The sequence below is a fragment of the Choloepus didactylus genome, chromosome 12, assembly GCF_015220235.1.
Source record: "Choloepus didactylus isolate mChoDid1 chromosome 12, mChoDid1.pri, whole genome shotgun sequence".
Classification (NCBI taxonomy): domain Eukaryota; kingdom Metazoa; phylum Chordata; class Mammalia; order Pilosa; family Megalonychidae; genus Choloepus; species Choloepus didactylus.
In genome coordinates, this window is record NC_051318.1 from 38,470,355 (window position 1) to 38,487,999 (window position 17,645).

The following is a 17,645-nucleotide window of genomic DNA, read 5'->3' on the forward strand; positions in this document are numbered from 1 at the left end:
TCTTATGCGAGCTCCAGCTAGATATTCCGAATGCCCACAGTATGCCAAACCTAACCAACAGTCCTGAAAATACTAAAGAATACCTAGGTCCCCCGTTTGAGATGCTATAAAAGTTTCATTCACTATGTTTACTTTTCAGAAACTTAAATCCCCCAGAGTTCCCTATGCCAGGTAAGTCCCAAAACCCAGAGGCAATAGCCTCTCCAAGAACATCAACCGGGTACATCCCCTTTACCCATAATGTCAACACCCCTTTTCAACATGAACAAGTTAGGGTGGTCACTGCCCAGATATCCCTGAAGACTGAGACAGTGATCAAACAAGAAAGGATCTAACAAAGGACTATGAATACTGAATCTTAATAATTTTAAATAATTATTTAATAATTATTAAAAATACTAATTTTTAATAATTTTTTCTTTAGTTTCTAGGGTACTTGAATAGGTAGAAGGAAATAACTGACAAGGAGCAACAGTAACACAAAACATGCTTCGAAATTTGCTCTACAGCTACTTGTTAAATTATACTTTGAAAGTTATCACTTTTCCGTATATATGTTATACTTCACAGTAAGGAAATAACTAAAATGGTGGTGCTGTAACCCATAACATTCTTTGAATTTGCTCTCTAACCTCTTGTTAAAGTGTACTTTGAAAGTTATTACTTTTCTGTATACGTTATATTTCACAATAAAAAAATGTAAAAAAAAATAAAAATAAAAACAAAACGTGTGTGTGTGTCATCTACCTTTGTGTCAGGAAGCACATTCAACAGACACTAGATTCCCTCCTCATCCTCTTATCACAAATGAGAGGCTGTAAGCTCCTCCAGGAAGCTGGAACTCCACAATGGGAACAGGTTTGACTTTCAGGTTCACACCTACATACCCAGCGCTTCCCACAGAGCCTGGAACATTGTGGGTGATCAAATAAATCTTTGCTCCACAGCTGAACAATACCAGTCTAGAGCTGGGGGCCCTTGATGGCTGGTGACGCGTCCCAGGGTAACACTCAGGTCAAACGGGTTCTATGACCCATCAGAAGTCAAGGGAGACAGGATGGCTTTTACTTTTCTGAGAAAGTTGACCACATAGCGAGGTCTTCCCTATTTATCTCCAGGACAAAAGCATGTACCTCATTGATGGTTCCTGTGCTCTTTCTTTCTGCACAGGTTAATTTTAATTCCTTCTCATCTGATCCCTTTGGTAACAGATGCTGACATTCCCAGATGCCAAGTCCCTGCTAAGAGTATCTGCTCACCCCACCAGGATTAAACCAAATGACTTCACCTCCAGGACGGCAAATCCTGATGTAGGGTTTTGCAGAAGAAAAACATACAGCACACCATCCATGCCACTGGACACATAGAAATCACTATACTCTGGGCATCTAATCTGATTATCTAGACTGGGTTCACACTGAGAGTAGGAATCTCAGCTAATCCATCACTGACCTCAGTGCCTTGCATGAGACCTATGCAGAGGAGAAGCTCAGTAAATGCTTGGAACATGTAATTCAATGTGATAGACGCTGACTAACCGAAAATTAACAGCTAGCCAAATAGTTTACAGCTTGTTTACTGCATGCGGGTGGTTCAAATAAATGCTTTTCATCTATCATTGGAAAGAGATGTATTTTTTCAAGCATCACATGACAGTACAACAGGAGACCACATTAGGAATATGATGTTAGCTGCCATATATGCAGCCAGATTTACACTCAGCATGAATGAAACTGTTTTCAACGTAAGGGGTAACTGCTCAGAATTTCCTATGTTGTCCTTCATCTTTGTAATAGCTAAAGTAACATTAAATTTAATTTTTTCTTTGAGGGGAGACAGCAATGATTAGATTTACTTGCCCACACATACATATACCAGGCCAAGCATGCAGTTCCCATTTGCCGCTGGATTCAACGTATTTTCATGATTCTCGGCACAGGATTAATACAGCTCAAAAGGACATTCTGATGGTCTGCAGGAGTTGTTCCAGCAGTAGCTGACAGCTGACACTGAATATTTGAATACACAGTATCACAAACATTAAGGAGTTATAAAATAACATATCATCCCACGGAGTGAAATTGTTCATACACACCAAAGAGCACTAGGACAGAAGTTCTTACAATACCCAGAAATAGAATCTACAACATATGACAGGCCCAATTAAAACAGTTGGGAGCTTGGTAAAAATAAATAGTTATATAATGAAAAACAAGCAGTTACAGCTTGGAATAAGAAAATTTAAATCCCTGAGGCCAATATCCCACCAGTACAGAAATCTCACCCATCGACTCTCTGACGGGGGCTTACGAAACCAGTGTTACCACCTCCATGAGGACAACGCACATCAGGCGTCTCTAACCATTAGACTCACTGAGCGCCTGGGATATGCCAGACATCATGCTACGAACTTAGGATAATATGCTAGGAGACAAGATTTCTGCCCTTAAGGGTCTCGGAACCTATTGGAGAAGGTGGTTTTTTGGTTTGGTGGGATTTTGTTTATAATGTGATAGGGGACAGAGAAGCAATGGAAGCATGAAAGAGAAGCATCACGCACAAGAAATTAGGAAAGGCTTCCAAGAAGAGATAGCACTTAAGTTCAACACTGAAGTGTGCCAAGGAAACAGGGCCAAGACATTCCAAAGAAACATAAAGCAGCCCAGGAAGCACACAGAGCTTGAGGCATCTGCAAGTATATCAGTAGGCTCCAGTCAGTCCATGAAGGGTCTCATGCGTGTGCTAAGGAGTTTGGATTTTATCCTAAAGATGAAGGAAAACCACTGATGGATGACATGCTCAGATATGCATAAACATACCTATAACCTTGCTCATCGTTCTTTGTTGTGCTACTTACTAATGTAACATCAGTACTCCCCAGTAAACATTAAGCTTCATGAGGGTAGGAGTCATGTGGGTTTTGTTTGCCAGTGTATTCCTGTTATCTAATAAAGTGCCTGGAACAGAGCACTTTAATAAACATTGGATCAATCAATTAATCAATCAGTCAGTAGTCTCTAGGGGGACAGATCAAAAGTGGGTTGCTCAGAGAGGCAGCAGACAAGCTGGACACAAGATAACTAAGAGAAATAATGAGTTCTGACCTAAGGAAGTGAAAGTACGGGAAAGGAGCAGCTAACAGGAAGGCAGGATCACAAGATTTGGCCACTGACTAGTTATAGAGAAACCAAAGCAGGAAAACCAAAGGTGTCTCTTGGGTCTCTGAGTAGCTGGGACAGTGAGACCAATGATTTTAAGAAACTCAACAACGGGGTATGAGGAACAAATGAGGGACGTACTGAGCTGGGGGTAGCTAAGGGACAGCAAAGGGAAGATACCAAGTCAGACATGGGCCTGCACTTCAGGAGGGAGATGTGGCCTGGGTCACTGAAGGGGCCATGAAAGGGACATGGGTGAGGACGCCGTAGCCTGCAGAGGACTTCAATCTAGTTGTGAAAAGTGGGATAGTTTTGTGCCAAGTAACTCCCGTCAAGTTCACTACCACAGGCACAAATGATGTTTGAAAAGGAACAACTGATCTTCTCACTAAGCTATGTGCTATAGGTATTTTATTTTCAACTTTGAAAATGATAATAACTGAAGCATGGAGCTAGATTATCTCCATAAAAGACAGCTTTGAATGCTGCCTATTGGGTTAAAAGCAGGGAGACCAAATAAGCCTAACGAAATTACCCCTATGTTAGATGTAAAAAGGACTAATGATGATTCTTTTCATTACAACTAGCATCCACTTAGTTTCTGAATTTCTGCAAGAACAAGGGAACAGATTGTAGGAAAAATAATGAGTGTGTTTAAATGTCTAGCACGCACCTGGCTTTCTCAGACTGCAAATGGCATCACTTAGCAGCCATGCATCTTCCCGGAGCCTCTTTGAAATGAAGAGAAAACACTTAGAAAAATTCTGAATGAAAACGAAATAAAAGCTGATCCAGTAGAAAAGGAAATGAGCTATAGAAAGAAGCTGGATTTATGAACAGAAAACCTAAATCAATCTGTTTTATTCTGATTTTGTTAACTCCCTACAAGTTAGAAAATCTTCAGGTTGGTGGGAGGAAATCTTACCCCTATTAGAACAAATTTAAGAAAAAATTTTAAAATGTATGCCTGTTACACTGTTTTTCTTTCAAGATGAAAACAGCTTTATTAAGTCCTATGTGAGAAAAGTACACGGTACAACTTAGATTAACTACTTTATTGGATGGAATAATGTCAAGGAGAACATTAATATTTCTTAGATGCTAAAGTAATAATATTGGCACATGTTAAAAAGTAGCAACATGGAGACAGCTTTCAAAATCTTTCTTAAGGAATCAAATCATGAGCTAGACCACAAAGTTAGACCCCCATGTGACTTTCAGGTCCAGGGGCACTTGTCTCTGTTAATAGAAATGAAATGTTCCTACCTGTCCAACAAGGAATGAATTCTATAATTCATGAGATTACGTGCCTTAGCCCAAGTAGAGTCAATAGCCAGTGGAGTTGCCACTGAAAGCCCAATTCTTGTGCCTGGTTTTAATCCCATGCTCACCCAAGTTACCCTGAGGCACACTGAGATCCTCTGAATATCAAAAATTAACCTCCTCAATTCATTATGAGACCAAACTTCACTCAAGCATAGCCAGGAAAAGCCACTGAGGAAGAGAAGGAATCAGCAAGCCAAGCAAATAAATGAAATTAGTTATTCTGAAAAGTCTAGGAAGCCCTAGTGAGCAATCTGTTCATTCAGCCAATTCCGTCAAGACTCGCTACATTTTTTTTTCTGAGTATCTGTATGTCAGCATAAAGCCAGCTCAGTCATCTAGTCCTTGGTGCTCAAATTTCTAGCTCTTGGGTTGGTGTCAACATTTCTCATGGATTTAGTTTTGTCACCTAAGTACTAGGAGGTGAGAGCAAAGGTGGGCAAGGCGTAGGTAGGGAAAATTATGGTATACATACTATACCATGCCCAACATAGTAAAATATTTATGCCTAGAGGGAAGGTGGTGGCACTGATTACCCAGTGAGGGTCTATCCAGAGCAGTAAGGGCCAACAGAGCTTTCTGTGAGGATGGAAATGCTATGCACCTACCTGCTCTGTCCCATACGGTAGCTACTAGCCACATGGGGCTATTCAGCATGGGAACCATGACTGGTGCTAATGCAATGTGACTGAATGCCTGAATTTTTAATCACATTGAATTAAGTTTAAATAGCTACATGTGTTTGGTGGCTACCATATTAGATACTGCAAATTCAAAGGCCACAACCTACCTTCCCTGTCAGCTGCCCTCCCAAAAGGAAAATTCTAACCTTGAAAATTTTAAGATTTATTTGATTAAGGAAACTATACATCCTTAAGTATAGTCAGCAAAAACCCGGATTGGGTTTGGACACGCTAATTAATTTATCTTCATCTTCAGAGATACACACTAACCAAATTATATAAACTGAGAAAATTTTCACTTCAATGCATGGTGATTACCTAAAACCGCAAATCTAGGTTTTTTTCTCCCAAAGTAAAAGAAAATATCTAGAAAAATATTACTAGACTGGCTGATAAAATCAGGTTTATTATAAAAAAAATTTTCACAGATTAAAAAAAAAAAACTTCTTAGAATCCCTTAACAAATGTCAGGATATTGGCTACTGTCAGGCCAAACTTGGATTCCATTCAGTTTTGCGGCCCCTCCTTTATCTTGCCTTTCTAGAAAGTCTTCCAGGTGATTATACCAACTCCTCAGAAAGCTTTGTTGGTGACTTAGGCATCTAGAAAAATTACTAAAGTTTTAATTGCAATGCTTGCCATTTTCTACTTTTAGAAGATTTGCCTGCCACATTCAACTGTCATGAGAAGCTTGAAGATTGATTAGTCTAAATTCCAAATAACTTTAACTTTACTGACATTTACTTTGCATAAATACATTCCTCTCAAACTTCTCTTTGGTTTTCTCTTGTAATGGATAAACTCCTCATTTTCCTTACAAAAATTTCAAACTGTCAGATTACAGAAAAGCCATTTTCTTTCACCAAAGCACATACACAGTAGGTGACAGCATTATGTAAAGTTATCCTATTTAATCAAGCCAAAATGGTCCTTTTTAAAATGCAGAGAGACAAATTCTGTCAAGTGTGCATAAGATCCTTTATTACACAGAAAAATGCATAATAGCATGTGTATACTAAGTATAACTATTTTAATAAAATACTTCTTCTAAGAAAACAAATGACATCCCATTTTTATTATACTGTCAAAAAATGGAGCATGCAACAGAAGAGAATTTCCCAGAAATCCTCTTTTGAGATCAAATCTCTCACTTTTAATCCTTTTTGATAGAAATTATTTCTAAATATGTTTATAATTCTTTAATTTTGAAAACAGAGAGAACTGAATTTTAAACTTCTCATTGGACATCATTATTACTATTCTGATTATAGTATTTTAAGTCTTTGTCTATTTCTTTAGATACTCCAGTTTCTTCTTCAAATTTAGAACATTAGGGATCAAAGTGAGAACATCAGCATTGCTTTGCCCAATTTCCTGAAAATCTTCCCATTTTCTAGAGATACCTAACCCTGTGTAGGTTAACCAAGTTAATCATGCTTTGAATGAGGAACTAAGAGTGCACCCAAGGCTGCTGGAAAGAGAATTTCCGCCGACTGAAGCATTCAGAGGTCCTTGCCCTGTCCCCCACCCCCAGTTAGAATTTTGCATGTGCTAAGAGAAGTTAGAGGAGGTCAGAAAGCAGGACCTCCAAATAACAGCTAAAGTCCATTTTCTAAATAATATAAAGATTAATAGGTTAATTTACTGTTAACCAGAATTAAGTTTACTATACAATTCTTAGCAATAACGAGAGATCGTGCAGTTCATTAGCAGCTTATAGATCCCTCTATGATATATTTTCAAATGCCAATGATTTTAATGGTGACCACGTAGCAAATTTTCTGTTTGCATTTAGCACCACTTAATTTTTATTGATAAAATTAGCTAGTACTTAAAATGTTTTGGTGATCTCCTTTTAGCAATTGTCCTTGTTTTATAAGGAAGGAGGAGTCATGGAATGAGCCTAAATGTAACAAAGAAATCTGAACCAGAGGATATAATTACAGTATGATTTCAGAGGACAAAAATGAATGGATACATGAATGCCACTAAAAAGTTATTCCTTTAAAAACTGTCTATGCTGGTTTGAATCTGCTATAGTCTTTTAATCCACTCTTGTGGGAACAGACTTGTTGTGGGTGGCATCTTTTGATTAGGTTGTTTCCATGGAGATGTGATCCTGCCCATTCAAGATGGGTCTTAATTGTTTACTGGAATCCTTAAAAGAGCTCAGGGAGAGAGAGAGCTCAGATACTTGGGGATGCTAAGCTAAAGAGATGAAGCCCAGAGTTTGCCCAGGAGAAGTTAAGTGAGAACTCCGAGATGCTTAAAGAGAAAGGCACTGGAATCAGAAGCTGAAAGCAGTGCAACCCAGGAGCAAAGGACCAGCAAACACCAGCCATGTGCCTTCCCAGCTGACAGAGGTGTTCTGGATGCCATTGGCCTTTCTTCAGCGATGATATCCTCTTGTTGATGCCTTAGTTTGGACACTTTTCTGGCCTTAGAGCTGTACATTTATGAACTAATAAACCCCCATCGTAAAAGCCAATCCCTTTCTGGCATACTGCATTTCAGGCAGCTTTAGCGAACTGAAACACTGCCTTTCCAAAAGATATGATGTGTATTATCAACTACAATCAATAGATGTAATATTGTTTTCTCTATTATTTATAATTCATATTTGTCAAAAAAATGCAACAATATTACATGAAGTCTTTTAAAAAATCACTCGTAACGCAAAAGCAACCCTCTCAGAATTTTTATTGTTCTTAGTGAGGAACCCAGCCATCTATGGTCTATGATTAAAATATCAAGCACCCCTAAACAACTAAGTTAATAGCACCAAGAGTGAGAATATCATAGTGCTTTTGTAAAAATACAAAGTGGAGATAATAAAATTGAATAAAGCAATCAGTTAACAAGTTTGAGGGATATTGTCCAAGCAGGTGGATTTTCTGTAAAGATTCACTGATACAACAAATTTAGAATTTGAAGAAATGTGTATTAAAAGAAGCCACTGTAGATTTGGGTTTAATGATTTGTCCGTGCTGCTCATTTTTTAAACACAGAAACTGAATGCAGACAATGTGCCCCGTGTCCCGCCAGGTACTCTTTCCTTTGCAGGTACAAGTAAACAGCCAGGTATAAAACAGGGAGCTGGGGGGGCAAACAGGCCCAGTCCTCCTGGCCAGGGAGGCTTCCTAGAAGAAGGGTGGACTATGGCACCCAGCACATATGTAACAATGTGTGCCAAGACTGGGCAGCGGGCAGGCAGTCAGCGGTCTAGAGTGGTTTACCGTGGTGGCTGTGGAACTGGGGTGGGGGTAGGGGGTGAAGCTGGAGAGAAGAGTCCTGAAGACCTCTTAAGGATACTAAGGCGCTTGTTTTCTTAGGAAAGCCATGGCCAAATTTTTAATCAGAAATGACTAGAATGGATTTGTGTGTTAAAGGCTGATTTAGTCACGAGACAGTGGCGTTAACTGAAGCCATGGAGGGGGAAGTGCAGAGCACTCGATGAGGCGGGAGGGGAGGAAGTGAAGGCAACACGGACGAAGGGAAGACAGGAGTGAGCAGGAGGCAGAGGGAGGCAGAGTCTGGGGAAGGGGGCATAGATGTAAGAAAGGTTACATCATGCTGGAAAGGAGCCAGGGCAAAGGGAGAGCTGAGAATCCTGGGAAAGCACCATAAACGTCAGAGCAAGAGGTCTGTGGGGACCCAGAGCAGAGGGCGGGAGAGCAGCCTGGCACAGGAGCCCACATGTCCTTCTGTCTGAGCTGCATTTGCACTCCACAGCGCGGGATCGTCAGGCATACCTCCTTTCTCGAGGTCACCTCATTCTTACCCACGCCTCTGCAAAACAGGACCAAAGTATGGGCTTGCCAAGGACAGGCCATCCTTGGGAAGGGAGGTGTACTAAACACTTCAAGGAAAGCTTCATGGCTCAGCCAGGCTCTAAACCTAGTCACCACTAGCCACAAGTGGCTAAATTTCAATTAATTTAAATTAAACTAAAAATCCAGTTCCTCGGTCTCAGCCCATTTCAAGTGCTCAGTAGCCACACATGGCTAGTGGTTACCAAAGTGGACACCACAGATACAGAACATTTCCACCATCCCAGAAAATTCTATCAGACATTGCTGCTCTAAACTAAGATTGTGTGGACTTTGTTTCAAACAGCATAATACAAGGGGTGTACAAATCTAATTTTACTAATAAAAAGAAATTTCACATTACCATAACTGATTATTTCCAAACTCACTGAAAAAAATCAATGTGGAAAACAAAAACTACCATGTCAACATTCTTTGGAATATTTAAAATACTCAAAGAACTGTAGCTGAAGCAGTAAATTTCAATACTGCCACATTTAGCTTGAAATGTTTTCTCTTGTACATATGAACTTAATGTTTATTTACTGGCTGTCAATGTAGATAAATAATATTTAAAAGATACAGAAAACATTGCAGTCTAGTCACAGAAGGCTTCAAAAAGCCTTCATAAACGTTCATAATTCATCTTATTAAATTTGTCATATTCCATGAAACAAAAGGTATAAAACCAGAATTGAGGAATTGCTAAATCCAGCATTTTCCAACCTGCCAAGTCCTATGGGTCTTTTACACAGGTTTACTGATGGTTAGCAGTTATTATGTTAATAAACATATATTCTTAATAATCAAATAGCTACTCCAGTGAAGGCAGGGACAACATTCTATGAAACAATGGATTTCAACCCTCCCTGCCTATTAGAATCATCTGGAGAGTTACACACACACACTGCCCAGTCTCAGACCAAGTCTATTACAATGGGATAGGGGTGGAAGGTAAAGGCAAGCAATGGTATTTTATTAAGAGCCCCTGAGGAGATTCTAATATGCAGACAGGGTTGGAAATTACATCCATGGATTATATAAACCTTCTGCATATTCCCTGTGGTCAATATTAAACTCTCATAATGGACTTATGGAAGAAAATACAGCCCCCTTTTTTTTTAGTGCAGCCCTTTTTAATAGTCAATAATATTTCCTTTACGCTCAATTTAAAATGATATCCTCTTATCTACCATGTCACAGGATTTTTTTTTTTATTAAATTCAGTTTTATTGAAATACATTCACACACCATACAATCATCCATGGTATACAATCCACTGTCCACAGTATGATAACATAGTTATGCATTCATCACCACAATCTATCTCTGAACATTTTCCTTACATCAGAAAGAACCAGAAAAAGAATAAAAAATAAAAGTGAAAAAAGAACACCCAAATCATCCCACCATCCCACCCATTTGTCCTTTAGTTTTTATCCCCATTCCTCCATTCATCCATACACTAGATAAAGGGGGTGTGATCCACAAGGTCTTCACAATCACACTGTCACCCCTTGTAATCTACATTATTATATAATTGTCTTCAGGAGTCCAGACTGCTGCGTTGGAGTTTGGTAGTTTCAGGTATTTACTTCTAGCTATTCCAATACATTAAAGCCTAAGAGGTGTTATCTATATAGTGCATAAGAATGTCCACCAGAGTGACCTCTCGACTCCATTTGAAATCTCTCAGCCACTGAAACTATTTCGTCTCATTTTGCATCCCCCTTTTGGTCAAGAAGATACTCTCAGTCCCACGATGCCGGGTCCACATTCATCCCCGGGAGTCATAGTCTGCATTGCCAGGGAGATTTACACCCCTGGGAGTCGGGTCCCACGTAGCGGGGAGGGCAGTGAGTTCACCTGTCGAGATGGCTCAGTTAGAGAGAGAGAGGGCCACATCTGAGCAACAAAGAGGTACTCAGGGGGAGACTCTTAGGCACCATTACATGCAAGTTTAGACTCTCCTTTGTGGTAATGAGCTTCATAAGGGCAAGTCCCATGCTCGAGGGCTCAGCACATCAAACCGCCAGTCCCAATGTTTGTGACAACATCAACACCAGCCTAGGTGAGGATGTCCAACACATTCGCACCTTCCCCCAGATCCTCGGGGCTGGGGAGGGGGAGGCTGTAAATAGATTTTTTATTATCTGCCCAAATTACTCTGGGATGCCATGTCACAGGATTTTAACTGGCTGTATCACCTGCAAAGCTTTTTTTAAAAATACCAATGCCCAGATGTCTTCCAAACAAACGAATCAGAAATTCTGGTGGTGGAACTTGAGAATCTGTATATTCTACAAGACCTACAGGTAAGTAAGCCCAGTAGGCAGCTGGTACTGAGAACCACTGTACTAGATGTACCAGATGCCATGGTGCTTGAGAAGCTGAAAGAATAGTCACATGCCTAAAACAAGCCCAAGGAAATCAGACCTGGTTCACTGAATCCGTCCCACTTAGCCACTAGTGCGTGAATCTACCTTCAAAGCTGGACTGAGGGGGATTTCACAGGAAGCCTTAACTTCATTCCCCAGTACCACCACCTCCCACCTCCCTCAGTGTTAAACATAGTGCCTGGGGTGCCTGGGCTGTCTGTCGTCAGGTTTCAAAAGCTGTTGAATAAATAGAACCAATTTATCAGATGTAAATAACCTTTTTCTGTATAAATGATCAGTAAATTAATGTTTCTTTCTAGAGGAGATCCAAGATCTCAGATATGTTCTGGCACCCTATCCTGATTTGATTCAGCAAATCACCTTGAACAAAACAAGCATTTGTATTAAAATATCAAGACTTTCATGTCAACCAACCTTTGCCATCAAAACAGAGTATCAGGCAGTTTTAAAATTAAGAAGAGAATAGCAAAAGGTGAACATGTGAACAGTCACTGTAACCTTCCCCCCCCTTTTTATTTCCCTGACACTCTCAGCCACCACCGTTCTCTTGCTGTAAAACACACCCAGGGGTGGGTGGCAGTGGTGGGGAACTCTCTCCCATTGCACAGGGACTGGGAGGTGTCACTCAGGTCACAGGAAGGCTTCGGTAAAGTCTAAATCTTATTCGATTACATTACAGCTTCATTCCTAGGAACCTAACCTCTATTTAAACCATTGTACTCCAATGGGAAAATTCCATTTTGGGAACTCTTTGAATACCACAGTCAACTCATTTTGGTTCTTTCATAAAAACCCAATGGCAAAAACAATGTAATTAATTATTAAACACAATTTTAAACGAGAAAAAAAAAAATTACCCATACTTATTTTAACCTAACCCAACTGTTTTTTTTTTTAATTTGTTTAGATCTTCTATTGTGCCTACTTGTGCAATATCCTCATATAGCTTTTGTAATCAAGGATTACCCATACTCTCAAAAACTGCTGAATAAATGGAACCAATTTATGTGAATGTAGATAACTATATATATATATATATATTTTTATATATATATTTATATATATATTTTTATATATATTTTTATATATATATTTATATATATATATAAATCTGTAAATGAATATTATGTTTCTTTCTAGCGAAGATCTAAGATCTCAGATACATTCTGGGACTATATCCTGACTATATCCTGATTTTTTCCATTCATGTTATGCTAAAATATTAGGAATCACCAGCTCTATAAAATGGGCAGAAGAGAATGTACAGTCTGGGGAGAGAGTCTTGCCCCACATCACTGGTTACAAAGCCTGGGCACCCCAGGCATAATCAGCAGGCTCTGATGCTCCCAAATGCCTTTTTGACAGACTCTGAAACTCTGAGCAATCCAGAAATTAATCGTGTCCTTGGCATTTTGGGTCCTCATTCCGTCAATTACATTAATAAAAGGAAGGCTGAACATAAAGGTCTAGTCCTCAGTTATGCTCAACGCCACTGGTGACAGGCATGGGGTCGTCGGCACTCACACAACCTATCATCCTGTGAGGCTCTCGGAATGTTATACAGAGCCGTCAACAGGAAATAAAGTGGGACTTCACCTTCCTAATTGCCTTGGGAAAGGGAAGAAGGGATTTCCAGGGTCACTTAGGACTGCTGATAATTATACTCATCGTATCCGTATCCCCCCTTTTTTAGTTTCACACGCAAATCATAATTTTTGCAGCTTCCCAATTAAGACATTTTTTAAAAGCATTAAGAAATCCATGCATGAAAGAGTATTTTATGTTTCTCAACTATTTTTATATGTTAAACGAATTGCACTGCCTCCAGGCCAGAAAGTGACCAGGGGTGGGTTAGATGTCAGCCATTCATCAGTCTAAGGCTTTATTCTCTTTTCCTGATCAAAATTGTTCTGCCACCAATGCCAAGCACTCACAGGAAAAGTGGGACATTTTATTTAACTAATTGTCACAATGGTCCAGCTCAGTCTTTCAGAGCTATAAAAGAAAAGGGGGTGAGGTGTAGACATGTATTTTTTAAAACCTAAAATGTTAGATATTACTGTATTCTGCCAAAAAAAAAAAATTCTCCCTAGAAATTTGTCAGATTTTGCCTTTAAAGAAACATAATTAAATCCACCAAAACTTGTTAAACTATGGACTATTTTTTAAACATATATCAAATCACCCAACCTTAACAATTATCAATTCATAGCCAATTCTGTTTCAACTATGCCCCTAATTACACTCACACACCCATTTTATTTGGAAGCAAATCCCAGACATTATTTATTTCATGCATAAATAGTTTAGTGTGATAAATATACTTTTTAACGACAAGAACCTGAATTCACTTGTTCGTATTATTTATAAAATTCAGTAACATCAGAGCCCAAGTTAAGGCATTGATTTACTACAGAATCATATATAGAAAGCTAAAGGAAAACCATAGCTTCAGACCTCTCACAGGTCTAGTGTTACATTCGAAAGATGTTTGCCAGATAAATGCATCCATATCCTTAGCTAATGCACTGACTCACTCAAGAATGGCAAGATCAGTATAGTATTATGCAGCTAAAGCTTACTTTTTAATGTAATCAGATTACTTGGGAACTAACAAAATGTGTTATAGCCAAGTATCTATTATCAGGCTTAAATTAAAGCCTTAAAAGAGAAATTAATTATCTGAATACCAAACATACCTGATGTGAAAATAAAACCCCCCAAATTTTAAGTTTTTACTTATTTAAATGATACTGATGCCTTCTATTTATATGTAAGATTTTTAGATGGTCAAGACAGATGTGTAATGATTAGTAATCATTTTGCCAGCATTCAATGCTTAGACCGAAATCTCAATGGAACATTAAGGCTCTTGGATTTTAGGAAGTATCCAAGCGGGAGAGAGGAAGAATTTAAACGAAGACGACAACAACATAAACCTATTTCTATGCTAACAATATAATTTTTAAGGCAAAGCAAAAATCAGAGATTGAAAGTTTGGGAACATTAATTTTCAGACAAACTAGAAGCAATAAATGAGATTAAATAACAACCCCTCATCCTCCCACTTCAGTCTCTTCTACTCAGAAGTAAGGCGAACCACAGGTCAACAAGGAGCCTGTAAAGCTCTACATTTTCAGACAAAGAGAAACTTGATCTCCCTAGCACTGCTTTTTCTAAACCAAGCATGGCTATGTGCACCAGAGGAAGCTCAAGGGAAAAAGCTGTGTGGGGTGTCTCGTGTCCTCATTTAACATTTTTAAAACCTCTTTCTATTTTCCTATAGAGATCAGCCTGACAGGACAACCAAGCTCACAGGATGCAATCTAAATAAAGATAAAAGTGTGCTGAGGAAAAACATTCTAAACAAAGAAGCAAATATACAGGTGTTGTCAGAGTAGATGGGGCTCTTCCCAAAAGGAACTGCCCTCTTGGATAGGATCGAGGTTAACAGTGAGACTCAGCAAACTCTATTTCGTTATCCTTAAACACATAAAAGTGCAGGTTTTGCCACTTTTTAAACAGACTGATTACAAATGGCTCACATCAATCATAAACATTCATCATTCTCACATTTCACTTTGCAGAGGACAGGAGACGGGCTTTGTGATCAGACTAACCTATAGTTGAATCTCTTCTCTGGTTGGTCCCTCTAGTATATGAACCTCAACTCCTGGAAGTCAGAAACAGCCTTCCAAAGCTTAGTTTATCGTGGGCTCTAAATTTCTATGTCCTTGCATGCAGCATAGCATTTGCTACCTCACTGGAACTATGTAAACAACAGGTTTATGATTATTTTCAACAACATTCCTTTGGCAAATCCTTAAGGACAGCCTGTGTGTCAGAAGCTACACTGAACAAAGAAGAGAGAGAAGGTTTTAGACCTTGCATAGCTTACACTCAAGTCTGGCCAGGGCTTTCCCAGCTCTAGGCAAAATGGAAAATACTTGTTTCTGGTGCCCTCTCCTAGCCCAGCCAGCTTCTTCTTCCTGTCCCCTTGGCCCCATCTGAGCCCAATCCTTCTTATCTTCACTAATCATCTATGAAATGTGAGCTGATAAGACCTCAGATCACGACTGTAGCAATTAAAACACACCACCCCAACCCCAGTGCCAGACATCATTAATCTACTACAGCACATCTGACCCTGAACTCAAACTCCAAACCAATAGATTACAAAGTTGGTGAAACAGAAACCCGCCATGTGAAATTCTTCCCATGTTTATGCATTTTAATATCAGGCCTCTTTGGACTTAAATATAAAGATCCCTTAAGCTCCCAAACACCAAGGAAGGCCAAGAAAGTGAGAGGAAAACTGCAAGAGCCTGCATTTCATGAGTTTGCTCCAGTCAAAATTTCCTCTCTTACCTTTTAGTCATAATTATTCTCTATAAGAACTGTTGGGCTTTTTACTAGAATGCAAAGAGTACTGTTTTGTGGTATTTGTTCACCTGTGTACATAAGATGAAACAGATTTCACTGCAAAGTTAAGTGGGGCATTTGGCAAATGACACCAAGTGTTTCCTTCCTTCATGCCCTTACCATATTTGTAAAAGTGTAATCACTTGTGTAGCTGGTTTGCAAAATATCTTACCTCTTGCAAACACCAGGTTTCAGGAGAGCAGATTCCAGGCCTGTTTCGTTGAGAGTTGTTTCTCTACCAAATAAACTAGCACCTAAACCAGAGCAGTCTGTTAACTATTTACAGATCAAGGAAAGAGATTCCCCAATTCCTTAAATGATCTAAATAGCTTGTTTTTAAATTTTCTAACATCCAAAATTGGGAAATTATTGTTAACATCAACAAAATTTGAATAATATTCATGAAAAGAAAGCTTATACACTTTCAGTCCATCTTTTCCTTCTTTTATATTTCTGATTCAGAGGACAACAGAGTAAAACTATGAGGAAATTAAAACTCAAAGAATAGCTTCCTAGATTTCTACACAAAAGGCCATTTCTCTCTGCAGTATGCCATAGGATCTCCGCATACTTCCTCAAATGAATGTCCCATTAAAAAAAAGAAAAAAGGGTTAAGAAGACTTCCAGTCAACCAAGATGGCAGCATAGGACACTCAGGGTACGGTTACCCCATATAATCTTTGAACTAGCAAAAACTGGCAGATCTAGAAACACTTAAAGGATTGCAATAACTGGTTGAGTGCCAAATCACGAAAAATCAGCTTCAAAAAATGGTAAAAGTTGCTCCTGGAGCCCTTGCTGGCCCCTTCCTTATCTCCTCCCTGGCATAATGCAGAGCCAGGTGCACTCCAAGTATGGGTCCTTGGCCAAGTTCTGGAGGGGGCAGAAAACCCCTATGCGCATACTGTAGTGCCTGTAAGTTGGTGCCAGTTTATTAGGTGGCAGCCTGAAAGACTGAAGCAGGAAACTCATCTCTGGCTCAACCTCCCAGAACATGCCCTGCAGACAGAGCAGCCTGCAGGTAGCTAAAGCAGTGTAAGAAGTCAGTCAAAGAAGCCTGGGGCAAAGGATTACCTGTTTTGAGACTGACAATAGAGCACCCAGGAGGCCGGGGTTGGAAGGGGTGGAATCTATTTCACAGGAGCAGAGGGGGAATGAAGCTCTGATATATCCAACAACATGGATGGATTTTGAAGACATCCTGCTGAGTGATATAAGCCCAACACAAAAGGACAAATATTTTATGACTTTACTGGTATGTAATAACTAGAATAACCAAATTCATAGTCAGGAACTAGAATTCAGGTTACCAGGGGCAGAGGTAGGAGGGGGATAGGGAATGCGGAGTTAGTGCTTAATTGGTAAAGTGTTTCTGTTTGGGGTGATGGAAAAGTTTTGGTAATGGATGGTGGTGATGTTTATACAACATTGTGACTATAATTAACAGCACTGGATTATATATTTGAATGTAGTTAAAAGGGGAAATTTTAGGTTGTATATATGTTTGTAGAATAAAAATTCAAAAAAAAAAACCCCACAGGATGGTATAACACAATGTAAATGATGGCTACAATTAATAATATAATTATAATAATATTGTTTTATCAATTGCAAAAGTTACCACACTAATCAGAGTGTCAGGACAATTCTTACAGTAATTTTAATATTAAAATATAAACCCAACAAAATAGTATTTATTAAACACTATAGATCCACAGTGATGCTATACCCAGGGCCCCTTAAATCCACTGTAAAAGGGATAAATAGAATCTGCAGGCTATATCGTCTCCGTGGCAACCACCCCACCCCGTAGCCATAGTGGGAAAGCAGCCACAGATGATTTGTAAAGCA

At 39.2% G+C, this 17,645-nt stretch overlaps 1 protein-coding gene across 2 annotated transcripts in view; it reads right to left on the reverse strand.

Annotated features, from left to right (window-relative positions):
* Positions 1 to 17,645, reverse strand: part of FARP1 (FERM, ARH/RhoGEF and pleckstrin domain protein 1) — a 355,492-nt gene that overhangs the window by 189,935 nt on the left and 147,912 nt on the right. The window lies entirely within an intron of this gene.